At 46.6% G+C, this 17,215-nt stretch overlaps 1 protein-coding gene across 1 annotated transcript in view; it reads left to right on the forward strand.

The window, feature by feature from the left end:
* Positions 1–17,215, forward strand: part of SLC22A23 (solute carrier family 22 member 23) — a 171,011-nt gene that overhangs the window by 9,185 nt on the left and 144,611 nt on the right.

The following is a 17,215-nucleotide window of genomic DNA, read 5'->3' on the forward strand; positions in this document are numbered from 1 at the left end:
CTCACATGTTGTCTGTCAATCCCCTCTTTATCCCACCCTTCCTCCAGTCTCCCTTCCCTTATATTGACCTCACGACAATGGCAATATCACCCAGCCTGATGAAGGGAGCTTTGACTCTTGGAAACTTATTCCCTGAAACTCTTGTTAGTCTCTAATCTGCTATTGGACTCAAATCTAACTGTCCCAGTATCACCAAGTAAGTGTCATGCAAAATGTAGATCTGAACATGGGTCTCCTCAATCCACACTGGTCTTCATGCCATTGGTCCATCTACTTCAGCATGGTCTGCTCTAATGCAGGTAATCTCTAGAGATTCAGACAGAGACAGATCCTTTCCAACACCTTTTTTCTTAGACCTTCTCGGTTTAAACCTTTATCCTTTGGCACACAAAGCATGATTTCTCTACCATCAGTCTATCAGTGTCATCATTGTCTACTCAGACTGGCAGTGGTTCTCCAGGGTTTTATGTAGAGGATTTTGCCCATGCCATGCTTTGTTTCTGAGCCTTTGGGCCTGGCTTGGGGGGTTCTCAAGGGTTTCCAGGTCCCCCTAAATTTCTGGAGAGCCCCTTCCTAAATCCCACATGGCTCCACCTCCATAAGTAGTGACAATGGCCTGTGACGTCACTGGCTCCTCCCTATGATGTCACTGGGCCTCAGTTCTTTTAAGGACCTGGCACAGCAATGCCTCTGGTCCAGCCCCCCCCCCCCGAAATTGGAAAGTCTACGCCCTTGGGGCAGCTGGAGTGCTTAGTGCTAAATGACAATTTAGATATAGTGGTTATCTCAGAAACATGGTGGAGTGGGGGGAAATCAATGGGATATAGTCATCCCTGGTTATAAGCTCTATAGAGGTTAAGTGCGTGGACTCTAATCTGGGAGAACCAGGTTTGATTCCCCACTCCTCCACTTGTACCTGCTGGATGACCTTGGGCAAGCCATAGTTCTGATAAGAGCTGTCCTTGAAAAGGCAGTTCTCAAAAGATCTCTCTCAGCCCCACCTACCTCACAGGGTGTCTGTTGTGGGGAGGGGAAGGGAAAAGAGTTTGTAAACTGCTCTGAGACTCCGAGTGAAGGGCAGGGTATAAATCCAATCTCTCCTTTCTTCTTCTTCTTCTCTAGAGTAGAGTTACCAGATGTCCTCTTTTTAGAGTACTTGTCCTCTTTTTTTGTGTGACCATCCTCTTTTGGGCTCTTAAAAAAAAACCTGATTAAAATGTTCTCTTTTTGGGTTGGAAGGTTAGGAGCAGAGTTCCCTCTAAGCTGAGTTAGCTTAAATAGTAGGAGAGTTTAAAATGAGATTTGTCAGTGATCACTTGTTTGAAGTAGTTAGTCAGGAAATGTGTCCTGTTTTTTGCTTTTCAGAATATGGTAACCCTACAATAGATATTATATTATTGGATTTTCAAACGGTTTTTGAGAATGTACCTCACCAGGGACTCCTGAGTAAACATAGCAGTCATGGCTTTAAAGGGTTAAATGACAGGAAGCCAAGTGTAGGAATAAACGGACAGTTCTCACAATGGAGGGAAGTAAGCAGGGGGGTCTCACAAGATATTATGGATCTATGGTGCGGCCTCATTTGGAATACTGTATACAGTTCTGGTCACTGTATCTCAAAAAGGATGTCACAGAGCTGGAAAAAGTACAGAAGAGAGCAACCAAGGTGATTAGGGGGGTGAAGTACTTTCCCTATCAGGAAGGGCTGTGACTTTTCAGTTTAGGAAAGAGACAACTAAGGGGGGACATGATAGAGGTCTATAATAACTGCATGGGGTGAGGAGAGCTGACAAAGAGAACTTTTTCTCCCTCTCCCAAAATACTCGAGGGCATACAATGAAGCTGATGGGCAGTAGATTCAGGACAGACAAGAGGAAATGCTTCTTTACCCAATGAATGATTAAAATGTGGAACTCGCTGCCCAAGGATGTAGTGATGGCCACAAGCATGAAGGGGATTAGACATATTCATGGAGGATAGGTCTATCAGTGACTACTAGTCATGTTGACTAACAAGAAGCTCCACATTTAAAGTCAGTCAGCCTGAATACCAGCACCAGGAAGCAATATCAGGAGAAGGCCTCAGTCTCTTTGCCTTGTTGTTGGCCCTCCAGAGGAACTGATTGGCCACTGTGTGAGACAGGATTCTGGAGTAGATGGACCACTAGTCTGATCCAGCAGGGCTCTTCTTATGTTCTCCATCCTAAGCATGTGGTAACAAACAGACTAGGCATAACTTTCATGAAGGCAAAGGCTAGAAACACATAGATTATGCCGTGCAAAGGAAAGACACACAGTAATAATGTTATCCATATTGCCTCTGAAGAAAGGCCCACTGAATTCATAGGACTGTGGTCCCAGTGCTCCCATGAAAGATATTGTCTCTCAGATGAATAAGCTGCCTGTTAGTACATAATTTCCACATTTATTAATAGGCAGCACCATCCTAAACAGGATTGCACCCTTTGAAGTCTAATGGATTTGGAAGGTTATAGAAGGTTGTAAACTCTGTTTGCATGCATATGAAATCAGTTTTTGCAGATGACTTCCCAGTTTGATTTACTTTAACAATGACGCACCCTTTTGTTTTAGAGGCCTTCCCATTATTATGCTAGTAAACAACTGTAGTGTAAAATGAAACTGTTACATCATGAATGTAGTTCCCTTAATCCCAAACCCTGACGCTCAGCAAAGCGGTTTCCTCCTGGGAACTCTTATGTTTGGATTAACTGTGCTGCTAACTAGGCAGGCAGAAACTGAGTGACTCCATACCTGCTACTTCTTGCCACCTACATTGGCTTGTGGTGATTTACTGAAAATAATTTAAGCTTTTCTTTAATGTGTGTGAAGGATCCATAGTGTCTTTTTTAAAAAAGCAGGAGACTAGTGTACAGGGCAAGACATCTTGACAGGTTCAGAGCCACAAGGGCACCAAAACATCACAATGGTGTGATGCAGACATAACCCTCCCATCCCTTAACAGCTGAGAAGCCACCTAAGGGCAACTTCCCCCCCCCTTTCCCTCAGTAGCAAATCTCCTCCCTTTTTCCTTGTCCATGATCACCAGGGTAGAGTGTTCTGTCTGGATACTGTTGTTAACAACAGAACAAATTTAGAGTCCAGTGGCACCTTTAAGACCAACAAGGGTTTATTCAAGGTATGAGCTTTTGTGTGCATGTACACTTAAGAAAATCCATGGGTGATTGGTTGGCCTCAATGTGTTTCCAAGATGAGCTACTCGTCCCCCTAATAGCTCTTTAAATTTTAAGGTGGAGAAGGGCCTCTTCTTTGATAATCTTATTTATACCTGAGAATATAATGCATAAACCATAAGAATATAGTGCATTATCCAGAAACTAAATATTATAGCATCCAATAAATCATATCCAATTCTTTATAAATCTATTATTTTGATTGCTCTTTCCCCCCCTTTTATTGAAAGGACAAAGTTTGAGTCCAGTGGCACCCTTAAGACCAACCAAGTTTTATTCAAGGTATAAGTAGGGGTGTGTAAAAAAAAAATTTGGCCCAATTCTGATTCCGCCAAATCCGGCAGAATCAATTTCTGCGGCAGAAAGACTCCCGCATGTCCATTTCGGCAGTACCAGCAGATTGGGGAGTCTTTCAGCCAGCCGAATGTCAATTTCGGCCCCATTATATCCTATGGGCCATTGAAGTCAATGGTGAAAACATAGGGTATATTCTGGGGGCTGGAGGGGAGGGGGTTTGAGGGAGAGACTCCAAACTCACAGGGTAGCTGCTGGGGCCTCTCCCCAAGATACCCACCAAGTGTAAAAAACATTCGACCAGGGGGTCCAATTCTATGGGGCCTCGAACAGGTTGCCCCAATCCCCTCAATTGTTCTCTATAGTGGGGGAAAAGTTACTTTTCCCCACCATAGAGAACTCTAAGAATCACTGGCATGCCATCATTGATGACTCCCCCCATGTCCTGTGCCCTGGACTCCAACAATGCCAGTCTGAATCTATCCATGCCTGGCACCCCAAGTGCCCATGCTAAAGAAGAATTGTCTCTAACACTGAGTGACCTTATGGCACCCTGGCTTCATACACACGTGCACTAGTAAATCTTTCCAAAAAGCAATGTAAATATGGCAGGTGACGGATAGGGCTCTGCAATCCCAGGGTGGGGAATAGGTATGCTCCTGGGGAACTTCTGGAGGTTTGGTAGTGGGATTTAACAGGAGTGCACCCTCCAAAGCTACCATTTTCTCCAGGTGAACTGAATTGTGTAATCTGGAATATCAATTGTAACTCCAAGCCCCATCTAGAGATTGCAACCATATACAACTCAACTGAGGGTGATGAACAAAACCTATTGAGGCAGACTCAGCATGGGTTCTGTAAGGGAAGATCTTGTCTCACAAACCTGTTAATGTTCTTTGAGGAGGTGAACAAACATGTGGACAAGGGGGATCCAATAGATATTGTTTACCTTGACTTCCAGAAACCTTTTGATAAATTTCCTCATCAAAGGCTCCTAAGTAAGCTCAAAAATCATGGGATAAAAGGTAATGTCCTTTTATGGATCAAAAACTGTCTAATTAATAGAAAACAGAGAGTGAGTATAAATGGGCAGTTCTCTTAGTGGAGGGGGGTAAGCAGTGGGGTACCGCAGGGATCAGTACTTGGTCCATTGCTTTTTAACTTGTTCATTAATGATTTGGAGTTGGGAGTAAGCAGTGAAGTGGCTAATTTTGCAGATGATACGAAGTTGCTCAGGGTGGTGAAAACCAGTGAGGACTGTGAGGCGCTCCAAAGGGATCTGTCAAAGATGGGCAAGTGGGCGTCAACATGGCAAATGGGGTTCAATGTGGCCAAGTGCAAGGTGATGCACATTGGAGCCAAAAATCCTAAATATAAATACACGTTGATGGGGTCTGAACTGGCAGAGACTGATCAAGAGAGAGATCTTGGAGTTGTAGTAGATAACTCACTGAAAATGTCGAGACAGTGTGTGACTGCAATAAAGAAGGCAAATGCTATGCTGGGGATTATTAGGAAGGGTATTGAAAACAGATCAGCCAATATCATAATGCCCCTATATAAATCAATGATGCGACCTCATTTGGAATACTGTGTGCAATTCTGGTCACCACACCTTAAAAAGGATATTATAGCTTTGGAAAAAGTGCAGAAAAGGGCAACTCGAATGATAAAGGGGTTGGAACACTTTCCCTATGAGGAAAGGTTAAGGCACTTAGGGCTCTTTAGCTTGGAGAAACGACGACTGAGGGGTGACATGACTGAGGTTTATAAGATTATGCATGGGAAAGAGCAGGTAGAGAAAGAGGTACTTTTCTCCCTTTCTCACAATACAAGAACTCGTGGGCACTCCATGAAATTGCTGAGCGGTCGGGTTAGAACGGATAAGAGGAAGTACTTCTTCACCCAAAGAGTGATTAACACTTGGAATTCACTGCCACAGGAAGTGGTGGCGGCTACAAGCATGGACGGCTTCAAAAGGGAATTAGGCATATGGAGCAGAGGTCCATCAGTGGCTATTAGCCACAAGGTATAGATAGGGACTCTGGGGCAAGTGATGCTCTGTCATCTTGGTGCTTGGGGGGGGGACAACAGTGGGAGGGCTTCTAATGTCCTGGCCCCACTGGTGGACCTCCTGATGGCACTGGTATTTCTGGCCACTGTGTGATACAGAGTGTTGGACTGGATGGGCCTTTGGCCTGATCCAACATTGGCATCTCTTATGTTCTTATGAGGGTCCTGACTCATGGCTTAAAGCGTATTTTTGGAGGGACAGGTTTGAGCTTGGAGTATACGTATTTGGGGGTGAGTCCCTCTTATTTCCCCTTTCTCCTCCTGTTTCAGCTGCCACTATATCCATGCACCTTCCTAATACAAAGAATGATGTTAACCATGATTAGCTTTAGCCAGGGTTTATAACTATCTTTTAAGCTTGGTTTCCCAAACTAGAAGTCATAATGCTTTTAATAGCACAAGGTGGGGATTCACTAGGGTAAGGGTCAGGAGGATGTGGGAGGAGCATGCAAACTGACAACCGTGGTTTAAGAGACAGGGAATGCAACTCAGGACCATGTCTGTATCACTAACCAAAGGTGCAGACAAACTTGTTCAAGCAAAATGTGTGTGACATAAATGCTTGACAGAATTTAGTTACTGGCATGGCTAAATCTTCCAATATTAATATTACCAGGAGAACTGTTTGTTTTTTAAGGTAGGCCAATTCAACTGCAAGGAGCAGCCTTTCAAAAAACATCTTGGAGGAGGGAGAAGTTATCTATGGATTTCAAAGACTGAGTCTTTGAGGATTTTTTTGTGTATATTTTTGCATTTGTGTGCGCCCATGCCTGAAAATCATGGCGACCTCTGGCGACTCCTACTGGGCCATGGAGGACATTCAGAGAAGTGGCTTGATAGCCTGCCTCTGGCCTCCTGGCCCTGGTATTCTCTGGCAGTCTCCCATCCAAATACTTCCCAGGGTTGGCCCTGCTTAGCTTCCGAGATCTGATGAGATCAGGTTTTCCTGCGCTATCCAGGTCAGGGCGAGTCTTTGGAAATGTTATTGTGATGTGGCAAAAAGAACTGGGCTGCAATACAAGTTTGGGGATTAAGGGAAGGTCTAAAAATCTTTTGTTGTTGTTTTCATAGCAAAGATATCATTATACTCATGTAACTATTCATTATAGCACAGTAGAAGTTCAGTAAGGATGAATATGGTAGGTAAAATGCAGGGATCCCTAGCTGCATACAAATACAAAATTTGTTTTGTGCCAGAGTCCCTGCATTTTGGGAGCTGCGGTAGCTCAAGTGGTTAAGACGCTGAACTGCAGGCTGTGGAAGGTTGGTAGTTCAGCAGTTCGAGACCCGAGTGTGCCGCATGACGGAGTGAGCTCCCGTCTCTAGTTCCAGCTCCTGCCAACCTAGCAGTTCGAAAGCAAGAAATTGCAAGTAGATAAATAGGGACCACTTCGGTGGGAAGGTAACAGCGTTCCGAGCGCCTTGGTGTTTAGTCATGCCGGCCACATGACCCCGGAAACGTCTTCAGACAGCGCTGGCTCTTCGCCTTTGAAACGGAGATGAGCACTGCAACCCTAGAGTTGGATTCGACTGGCTTTCGAGCAAGGGAACCTTTACCTTTACCCTGCATTTTGGTATCCAATTGCTGTTGTCTAAGGATGCATTCTTTTATTATTCTGACCTTAGACAGACATTGTGCATGAACCTGGGTTGTAGCCAAGCTCTTGCATGTTCCTGACATCTCCTTCCTTACTATGATGGCTCTTTAAAATTCATCCATGATGGGCAAATGCAAATACATACCTCAACTGGAGTGATTTTCCTTCCACTAACCCAGATCCTAAACTAAGATTAATAATCCCAAAAGCTAATGCAGGTTAAGCCATTTACTTGCGTTTGTGCATCACTGGAAATTGCAGCTAGTTTTAAACCACCATTTCTATTATCACATCTCTGGGAGTAGGGTTGCCAAGTCCATCTTCCACCCCCAGTGGGGGACTTTCGGGGCGTTCCTGGAGGGGGCGGGGCATCCCCGATGTGATGATGTCACATTGGGGACATCTGCCGCCCTCCCCCACCCGCCCGTGCACCGGATCTCCAGAAACGGCAGTTCCCTGCACTTAAAGGAGCCAGTGTTTCCCTTTTAAATGCAGGAGCCGGCGTTTCCCCTTTAAGAGCAGCCGCGTTTCCCTTTTAAGAGCGCGAAGCTGGCATTTCCCTGCAAGCATGCAAGCTTGCGGCGATCTGGCTTGGGAGGAAACAAGGGTTCCACACACTTAAAGGGAGAGAGATGGGTGGCTGTAGGTGTTGGGCGGCAGCGGGTAGAACCCCCCCCCAAAAAACGGGGGACCCCTGGCAAACCGGGGGGGGTTGGCAACCCTATCTGGGAGGGTGGAAAAGAGAAGGATTAGGTGTGCATGCAAACCCAGCACAGGCTGGGGCTGCGCTCGGGTTGCCAGATCCCCCGGTGGAGGCTCTGCCCCTCCTTCCATCGATCAGCTGGCTAGCAGGGGGACAACAGGAGAAAGAGAAAGGCTCAGGCCACATGACCAGCGTTGCACAGGAAGTGATGTCATCATACGGCAATGTCTGGGCAATGCTCTGATATTTGGGCAAAAGTTGTATTGTAGAAGCCATTTTTATCATAAAGTTTTTGCCCAAATACTAGAGGGTCAGTGATGTTGCATTGTGGTGACATCACTTTCTGTTCAATGCTGGCCACGTGGCCTGGACCTTCCTCTTTCTCCTGGTAGGTCTCCCCCATTCCCTGCTTGTTGCCAGGAGGGACCTGGCAACCGTAGGCTGTGCAAATTTTTATTTAACTGCAGTTAGGGTTGCCAAGTCGACTTACCTCTGCCGGCGGGGGACTTTGTGCTGGCTCCCGGCAGCATGCACGTCACAGGGAAGTGACGTCATGATGCCGGGGACGTTGGGGGCGGGGCACAGCCATTTGAGGGGAAAACATAGAGTTTTCCCCTCAAATGGCTGTGCCCCGCCCCCAGTGTGCCCGGCGTCACGGCGTCACTTCCCTGTGACGTGCACGCGGGGGTGGGGTTTCCCCCGGGGGTCGATTCCACGGGGGCGGAAATTGGACCTCAAAAGTGGGAGGAAATCCACCCCCGGGGGGGGGGGTTAAATTGGCTGTCTACATGCAGCCTGAGCTAATGTATGCAAGCAGGACACTGCAATCCATTCCCTTCTGGCTGTTCCCAGGGATAGGATGATATGAAGAAACATGATTACAGCCACTCGAGTGACTTCTGCAGTTGTGGCAATTGCAGCAGTGTCTCATGGCCATCCTAAGTGGAGTTATACCCTCCTGGGTCTGTCGAAGTCAGTAGTCCTGTATATTACAGTTCAGGCATTCTACTCAGAATAATGGACTTGAAGAGCTTGTATTCATATGCCTGCTTGGCCATAACCCTCAGTGGATGACCTTGGGCCAGGCATAACACCATTTAGACTGCCCTAGTTTTCATGGAGTGTGAGTGAACGAAAAATTGGATCAATAAGTAGATTTTGCTGCATTGTCCTGTGCTTGGGGTCAGAAAAAAAGGCTTGTGTGTGTGTGAGAGAGAGAGAGAGTGCACAGGCCCTGATACTTGCATGGAACTCTACTTTATCTAGTCACCAGTATACTGTTATGCCAGCAGAAGATGAATGTCACTTTATCTGTTTTGTGTCTGGGCTGGATCACTCACGCTGGGAAATCCATTTGTGTTGTTGACATTTTATAACCCTTTTTTCAGCCCTTACATTATACCACACATATGGGGAGAACATGCTACACGTGATGGGTCCTGGTATACATGCCTTGAGGCTGTAAATACATGTCTTGCCTCTTTCAAACAAAATGATAATAATCTGTATTGGGAAAAATTGCAGGTAGTGCATTCCCCCCTATTTGCATAATGCAGGGGTCCACAACCTTTTTGAGCCTGTGGGCACCTTTGAAATTCTGACAGAGCGTGGTAGGTGCAGCCACAAAAATGGCTGCTGCAGCTTACCTTCAGTCACAGGGTGAAGATCCTTCTGCTGTGGTGGCAGGTACTGCCAAAGCAACGTCTGCACAGCCAATAGGGTTGCCAGGTCCCTTTGATCCATCAGGGATGGGGGGGGGAACGTTCTGGGAGCCAGAACCATCAGGCCCAATGTGCTGACATCGCCAGAAGTGGCACTGTGCACATGCCTACGTCACCTCTGGTTGACATAGGTACATTGGTGGGGATGCTCTGGTTTTTGGGCAAAACTCTATGGTAAAATCAACTTCAAACCATAGAGTTTAGCCCAAAAACCAGAGTGTCAGCTCCCGACATCACCGATGTGTCTGCGTCACTTCCAGGTGATGTAGGCACATCACTCTACGTGCTCTTGGTGGGGGGGATTTCTTTCTACCAGCCAGCTGGCAGGTGGCGGGGGGGGGAGCCAACAAAAGCAGGGGATCCCCCGCTGCCAACAGGGGACTGGCAACCCTAACAGCCAATCGTATTTCCAGTGCTCAGTCAGAACTGTTGCTGGGGAGGAGCCCCACCCACTTTCTCAAAACACTTGCCAGGAAACGTATTAGTGGGCTCCATGGTGCTGGTCATGGCATAATGACTGGAGGCTTGCTTTTTAGGCTGCTCTGAGCCATGAGGAAAGGCAGGCTATAAATATTTCAGGTAATAATCGTTGTTCATTCAGTTTGAGGTGGCGTGTAAACAGATGTAATACTAGGGCCCCGCTTTAGCGATTCTTCAGCCTCCCACAATCTCTTGAAGGGCCAACCCACCACCATGCGGTTGATGACAGTAGTGGTAGATGGTAATAGTAGTGGTGGTGGTGGTGGGCGGTGGGCAGCTCCTAATTGAAAGCCCTGGTGGAAGAGCTTTTCAATCATCTTTAGCCCTGCTAATATCTAAATTGGGACTGCAACTTATTTTGAAGCGCCATACCCTTAGATCTTTAAGCTACATCTCTTCATCCCAGATATATGGCTATAGTTACTGAACATGTGCTTTCTTCTTTTTGATTGTTCATATAGTTTGGAGCTAGGATGGCCAGCCAGGGGGCAGGGCTAGGCATTGTGCGATATCACTACCGGTTGCATGACTGGAAGTGATATCACCACTCTAGAACTTTCCCCAAAGCTCTATGGTAAAACCATAGAGATTTTGGGGATTTGTAGGGCAACACATGATATAACAGGAAGTGATATTGAGGCATCACCACAATGGCACTTCTCCTCCACAATTAGGTGTGGGCAGGAGGTCTTCTGCTACTGCAGGAGATCTAGTTGCCCTGTACAGAGCTGATGACTTGTCACTCAAAGCAGGTTCTAGGACAGGCTGGGACATTCAAGTGTGGCCCATTTCCCTGGAAGGTTGCTGGCAGCCGGGAGCAAGCCAAGCCCCAGAGTTGCTGCTGACATAAGCTTACTAGGCCTCCCTCTCTGGCTGTCCTCTGTGCCAGCACATTACTTCCAGGTACAACACAGAAGTGACATTGGGTAGCTCTAGGAATTGCTGTAAACTCTATGGTTGCATCTTGAAGTGAAGTGGTGACGACATTGGTGATGTCACTTGCCACCCCATGTCCCCACTCCGAAGTCTTCCATTGACTGGCAGTCTGGCTCACCCTGGCAGCCCTATGCTGGTGCCACAGGGGTCCCTTGGCTCAGATTTTGCCCAGCAGCAACAATGACGACAGGTGTGCCTGTCTCCTCCTCCCACACTGCTGGTGGCTGGGTTCAAGCTAAACTGCCCGTCTTTGTTGTTGCCATGGCTCACAGTGTCTTAAGTCCAGCAGACCCTGAGGCACTGGCAGTATTGCTGGGGCTTAGCTTGGCTGTTCCTGACTGCCGGTGGGCTACAAGGAGTTTTCCCATTAAATTCAAGGGTCCCTGTTTTGAACTTTTTCCTCAAATTAAGCTGCAAATAGTAGCAGTTAGGGATCATAGAGGGTAATACAAAACACGTTGCTTTGTACAACTGAAATAAATAAACTGAAAAAAGAGCTGACATTATAATCTGAAACTGTCCGGGCATCTATTTAATCACAGGTCTAGGTTAATGTTCTGACTCCAGTTGTAATTCACGGACCATAACAGGGTGATTCAGTGACTGTCTCACTCTAAAGATATTCCACCAGAAAGTTAAAGAGAAGTAGTCTAATGACATGTAGTGTTACTGTTGAAACATAATCCTACCCACATTTTCTTAGCAGATGTAAAATGTTGATGGACATATAATTAATAAATGTCTGCAGGAAAATCCTGAAAGACCACTTTATATTACTTAGTGCAAGTTGGCCCTTTCATGGAATTTGAGTATATAACAGCATATACTTTACAAAGACAAAACGAAAGCGTAAGAGAGAAAACAGAGGTATAGGCAGGGCTATTTTGGGGCAGGAACGCACAGGAACGGAGTTCCAGCTGGCTCCCAAGTTGGCCACACCCAGCAGGAACTCATTAGCATAATAGGCCACACCCAACAGCAGAAACTCATAAGGATTGGCTACATTAGGGGTGTGTGGCCTAACATGCAAAGGAGTTCCTGCTACAAAAAAAGGCCCTGGGTTTTGACAACAAACAAGGTAAACAGATTAACAAGGGAAAGGTGGGTGTGGCTGGATGACCACACGTCTGGTAACATGGGGGTGCGGCCTAATGTGCTAATAAGCTATGGTGTCAGGGGTGTGGCCCAAGATGCTAATGAGTTCCTGCTGTTGGGTGTGGCCTATTATGCTAATGAGTTCCTGCTGGGCTTTTCCTACAAAAAGAGCCCTGGGTATAGGAAATATAACTGAGAAAAAAGTACTGCAAAAGTTTAAAAAAATACGAACCAAATAGTGAGTTTTGATCATCTTATTTGAAAGTTGTTACAAGGCTGTTACCCAGGGGTCGTTTCATAGAAAAAGAGCTAGGGGAACTCATTAGCATAACTCATTAGCATATGCCACACCCCCTGACATCACCAGAAGTGTGTCATAAGGCCACACACCCTGCCCCCAATGGTTCCGGCTGCCGCCGCCGGCCTTGCAGCTCCACTGCCGAGCCCCATGAGGGCCCCGGCGGTGTACCTGCAAGGCCAGCGGGAGTGCAAGTAAGCCCCGCGAAGGCCCTCCCTGGCCCCAGGCAGGCAGGGGTGGGGAGAGGCAGGGAGGGAGCAACTTATCTCCCCCCCTCAAAAAAAAGCCGGAAGCGGGGCGGCCAGAAGCAGGGGGCGGGGTTTCGTCGTGTGCCCCGCCCCCCGTACCTCACCCGGGGGAACTGAGATCCCCCGCGATCCCCCCCGAAATGACCTCTGCTGTTACCAACTCAGACGTTGTCCCATGTTAATGTGAATTAAAAATTTCTAAAGAGGTTTTCAGAGTTTTTCAGCTGTGCTGCTTTTTGTAGCCTGTTCTAGGTCTTGCTAGGCTGAGTACTCATGCCTGGAGGCTGGGACCGGGGGATCCCCCAGAATTACAGCTTATCTCCAGAATACAGCGATCAGTTCCCCTAGAGGAAATGGATGCTTTGGAGGGTGGAGTCAATGGCATTGTACCCCACTGAGGTCCCTGTCCTCCCCAGGCTCCATCCCCAAATCTCCAGGAGTTTCTCAGCCTGGATCTGGCAACCCTACCCCCGCATCCCCTGCCAGTGGTCAGGGGGGATCTGACAACCCTACTCATAACCAGTTCTAGGCCCAGTGCCGTTACTCTGGTGGCAGGGGAGCTACAGCACCACTAGGTCGTCTCCTTCATATCTCAAAAACCTATGGACCACTGCGTCTCTCCCCCCACCCACACTATTAACCCAAATGTTTAGGACTGATGCTGGGATAGGCAAGAACCAAATGTGGGTTCCTCCAACATGGTTCAGGGCTTCTCACATTACCGCAGTGGAGACAGCATTTCACTGACAGTAGTTGCAGGTGACTGGGCCTTTGTAAATCCTATCAAGTAGAATCAATGGCAGTATAATAGCCCATAACTAAACATGCTATAGGAGCTGCGGTGGCTCAAGTGGTTAAGACGCTGAACTGCAGGCTGTGGAAGGTCGGTAGTTCAGCAGTTCGAGACCCGAGTGTGCCGCATGACGGAGTGAGCTCCAGTCTCTAGTTCCAGCTCCTGCCAACCTAGCAGTTCGAAAGCAAGAAATTGCAAGTAAATAAATAGGTACCACTTCGGTGGGAAGGTAACAGCGTTCCATGCGCCTTGGTGTTTAGTCATGCTGGCCACATGACCATGGAAATGTCTTCGGACAGCGCTGGCTCTTCGGCTTTGAAACGGAGATTAGCACCGTAACCCTAGAGTCAGATTCGACTGGCTTTCGAGCAAGGGAACCGTTACCTTTACCTTAAACATGCTATGTAGAGTTTTGAATAGTCCCTGTACCATACATGTAATACATGTAATAGAAACAAAAGGTCTTTACTTTTCAGGGCTTGGAAAATGTGGAACTAAAAAGTGGGTACTGTAGTTTCCCACTGCAGAATCTGCACTATAACACAATAAACAAATTCCTTCAAATCATAAGAAAATCCTAGTGTAAAAATACATCATCTCAGTCTGGGATCCATTAGGAACTTAGCAGCATATTTGAGCCTGAATACCTATTGAGATCAGCGTCCTATCTGAATGTATTATCTTTTTGTAAAGCACTTTATGAGTAAGAGAGCTTTTGTACTACTCTAATATTTCCTGAGGAAGATCCAGTTTTGAAATGTTGTTATATAATCCAGAGACCACATTGATGTATTTTTACACTAGGATTTCCTTATGATTTGAAGGAATTTGTTTATTGTGTTGTAGTGTTTGTTGACCATAATATACAGAAAGCATCTTCTCTGCAAGTCTTGTTGACTGCTTGACCTGTGGGTCAGACTCTCACGACTGTTTCCTTTACGTTTGTTCTCTGTTTTGAAATTTAAAACATTAAACCTTATTCTTCAATTCCAATAGTAAACTGAGGCTGTAATCCTAAAGACACCTTCCTGGGAGTGTGCCTCACATGGGGCTTACTTCTGAGTAGACATCCTTTGGATGGATCACTAAGTGTTGGGCAGCTCAGAGAGAAAAAGATGATTCCTGCAGAATGATTAACTTGCGGTGCCATTGTAAGAAGAGTCATAACACTGTAAGGCAATTGACTTCAGTGGACTGAGAAAGGTATAACTTTGTTTAGGACTGTGCTGCTGAGGGCATCTGTTCAGACAACTGAACTCGCTCTTGATACTTCAAAATGACCACCAGGTATGGGAACACTTGCTCTTATGGTTGCCAACTCCAGGTGGGGAAATTCCTAAAGATTTTGTGGGTGGAGCCTGCAGAGGGCAGGAGCTCTGCCGGGTATAATGCCATAGAATTCACCATCTAAAGCAACCATTTTCTCCAGAGGAATTGGTCTCTGCTGCCTGGGGATCACTTGTAATTTTGGGAAATCTCCAGGCGCCATCTGGAGATTGGCAAGCTACTTGCTGTGCTTCTTTCAGGGCATGTTTATGGGTGAAGTGCAGATTTTAATTAATTTCTCTATCGATTATTATATGAGTAGAATTTACTCATGCTCAAATTAAGCAAGTGGCAAGGGCCTATGAAGACAGCATATGTTGTTAAAGGGAACAGAGCAAATCCTTTAAAAAAAAAAATGCACACACACCTTTCTCCCAGGTTTTTCCTCCCCAAAAAAATTATTAGCAGGAACCAAATGTGTAAATCTGGAGAAGAGAAGTTGGTATTAAATTATCTCTGACACACTTGCTTTATGTCTTTCAACTCATTTAAATCAAACTGACAGTGAAAAAATAAATCAACTTTTTTTTCCTTGGGAGTATTTACTGACTTGGCATTAACTCTTATAGGACTAATTACTCACTGCCCTGATTTAAAAAGCCCCTCAAGATCATGCTCTGCGTAGCACTCTCATGTTCTAGCATCCCAATCCACAACTCAATTTAGCTGAAGTGCTGGCATTTAAACTAATTTACAACCTCTCTTAAATTCATTTACTTTAAGGCCCATTCATTTCAGTCCAATATATGTCTAAATAAAAGCTGCTTAGCATGGAGATTATCCAGTGACCTACCTCCAGAGAACTCCTTTCACATTCTGGGATGTGTTCTAGAAGGCCCTTTCAGTTCATGCAGGTAAGGCCAGACTTCATGGGCTTTACCATAGTCTTACATGAATTGTGAATGAAGAAGGAGAAGAGATTGGATTTATACTCCGTCCTTCACTTCCTGAAGGAGTCTCAGAGCGGCTTACAATCCCTTCCCCTCCCCGCAACAGACACCCTGTGAGGTAGGTGGGACTAAGAGAGCTCCCTCGAGAACTGCCCTCGAGAGAATAGCTCTGAAAGAACTTATGACTGACCCAAGGTCACACCGGCAGCTGCATGTGGAGTAGTAGGGAATCAACTCCAGTTCTCCCACATTAAAGTCCGCACTCCTAACCGTGCCCAGCATGATTCTCGGGGGCGCACATTGCAGAAAGGGATCAGCAGTGGCAGGCACGCTGTCAAGGATAGGACTGCAAATTGGCCTGGACTGAAATGTCCCGTCCCCTTAATAGAGACTTAAATGTCTGGAAACAGGCAATTGGAGCTTCACTTGCCATGGAGGTAAATAACATCACCTAGTAAATAACATCCCGTTGAGTCTCTAGTAAAAGGGCAGTATATTTTCTCCAGGATTGTTGGTAACTTTAAATGAGGAAACTTCTTTGGAACATGCTGTGATAAACACTGGCTAATCAAGATTGGTTTCCCACAGAGCTATCCCACAGTGAGAGCCTACTACAAATTCGTTTATTTATTTCATTTTTGCCTGCCTTTCTCACTAAAATTTAAGGTAGATTATAAAATATGTGTTAAAAATTCACTCAGCATAAAATGTTCAGTAAATATGCAACAGTATTGTTACAGAATTAGGATAAAACAAGAAGGGGGACCCACAATGCTTGTGGGGGGAGCTCCACGCAAAGGAGGAGGAAGCAGCTGCAGGTAAGCCTTCTCTCCCCCCCCCCCGGCACCAATGGCAGGGCCCGTGCGGCTCCCGCTGGGTCTGCCAAGCCTTCTCCTCCCCAGCACCAATGGTGAGACCTGTGCAGCTCCCAGCTGCCAGGCCTGCTAAGCCTTCTCCCCTGCCCCCCCCCCGCCACCAATGGCGAGGCACCGGCTCCCACCGGGTCCACCAAACCTTTTCCCCCCTACACTGATGGCGAGGTCCGTGCAGCTCCCACCGGGCCCACCAAGCCTTCTCCCTCACCCCCCAGCACCAATGGCGAGGCCTGCACAGCTCCCAGCCGTCGGGCCCGCCAAGCTTTCTCCCTCCCTCCCATGGCGGCAGCAGCAGCAGCAGTGAGACCTGAGCAGCTGGCCTGCCAAGCCTTCTCCCACCCCCTACCCCCAGTGGTGGCGGCGGCAAGGCAGTTCTCAGAGCGTTCTCTGTGCATGTGCAGGGAACACTCTTTTACTTTTGGGAAGATTTAAGTATCCCCCTATAGTTTTTTATAGATTTCAGATTTTTCTGCACATCTGGAGATTGCCCCAAATGTGCAGGAAAATCTTTTTGCCCCAGATGTGCGGATTTAGATATCCACACGCAGGGGGCGCCTTGGCTATTAGATATATAGATGCAAACAGAAAACTGTCTAAGGCATGATCTACCATAAACTATCTAGATTACAAAGGCACAAAATGTTCTAGTAAAAGCTGCGTGATACATACAATAG

Source organism: Gekko japonicus, unplaced genomic scaffold (genome assembly GCF_001447785.1).
Source record: "Gekko japonicus isolate JY-2015 unplaced genomic scaffold, Gekko_japonicus_V1.1 scaffold812, whole genome shotgun sequence".
NCBI classification, from domain to species: domain Eukaryota; kingdom Metazoa; phylum Chordata; class Lepidosauria; order Squamata; family Gekkonidae; genus Gekko; species Gekko japonicus.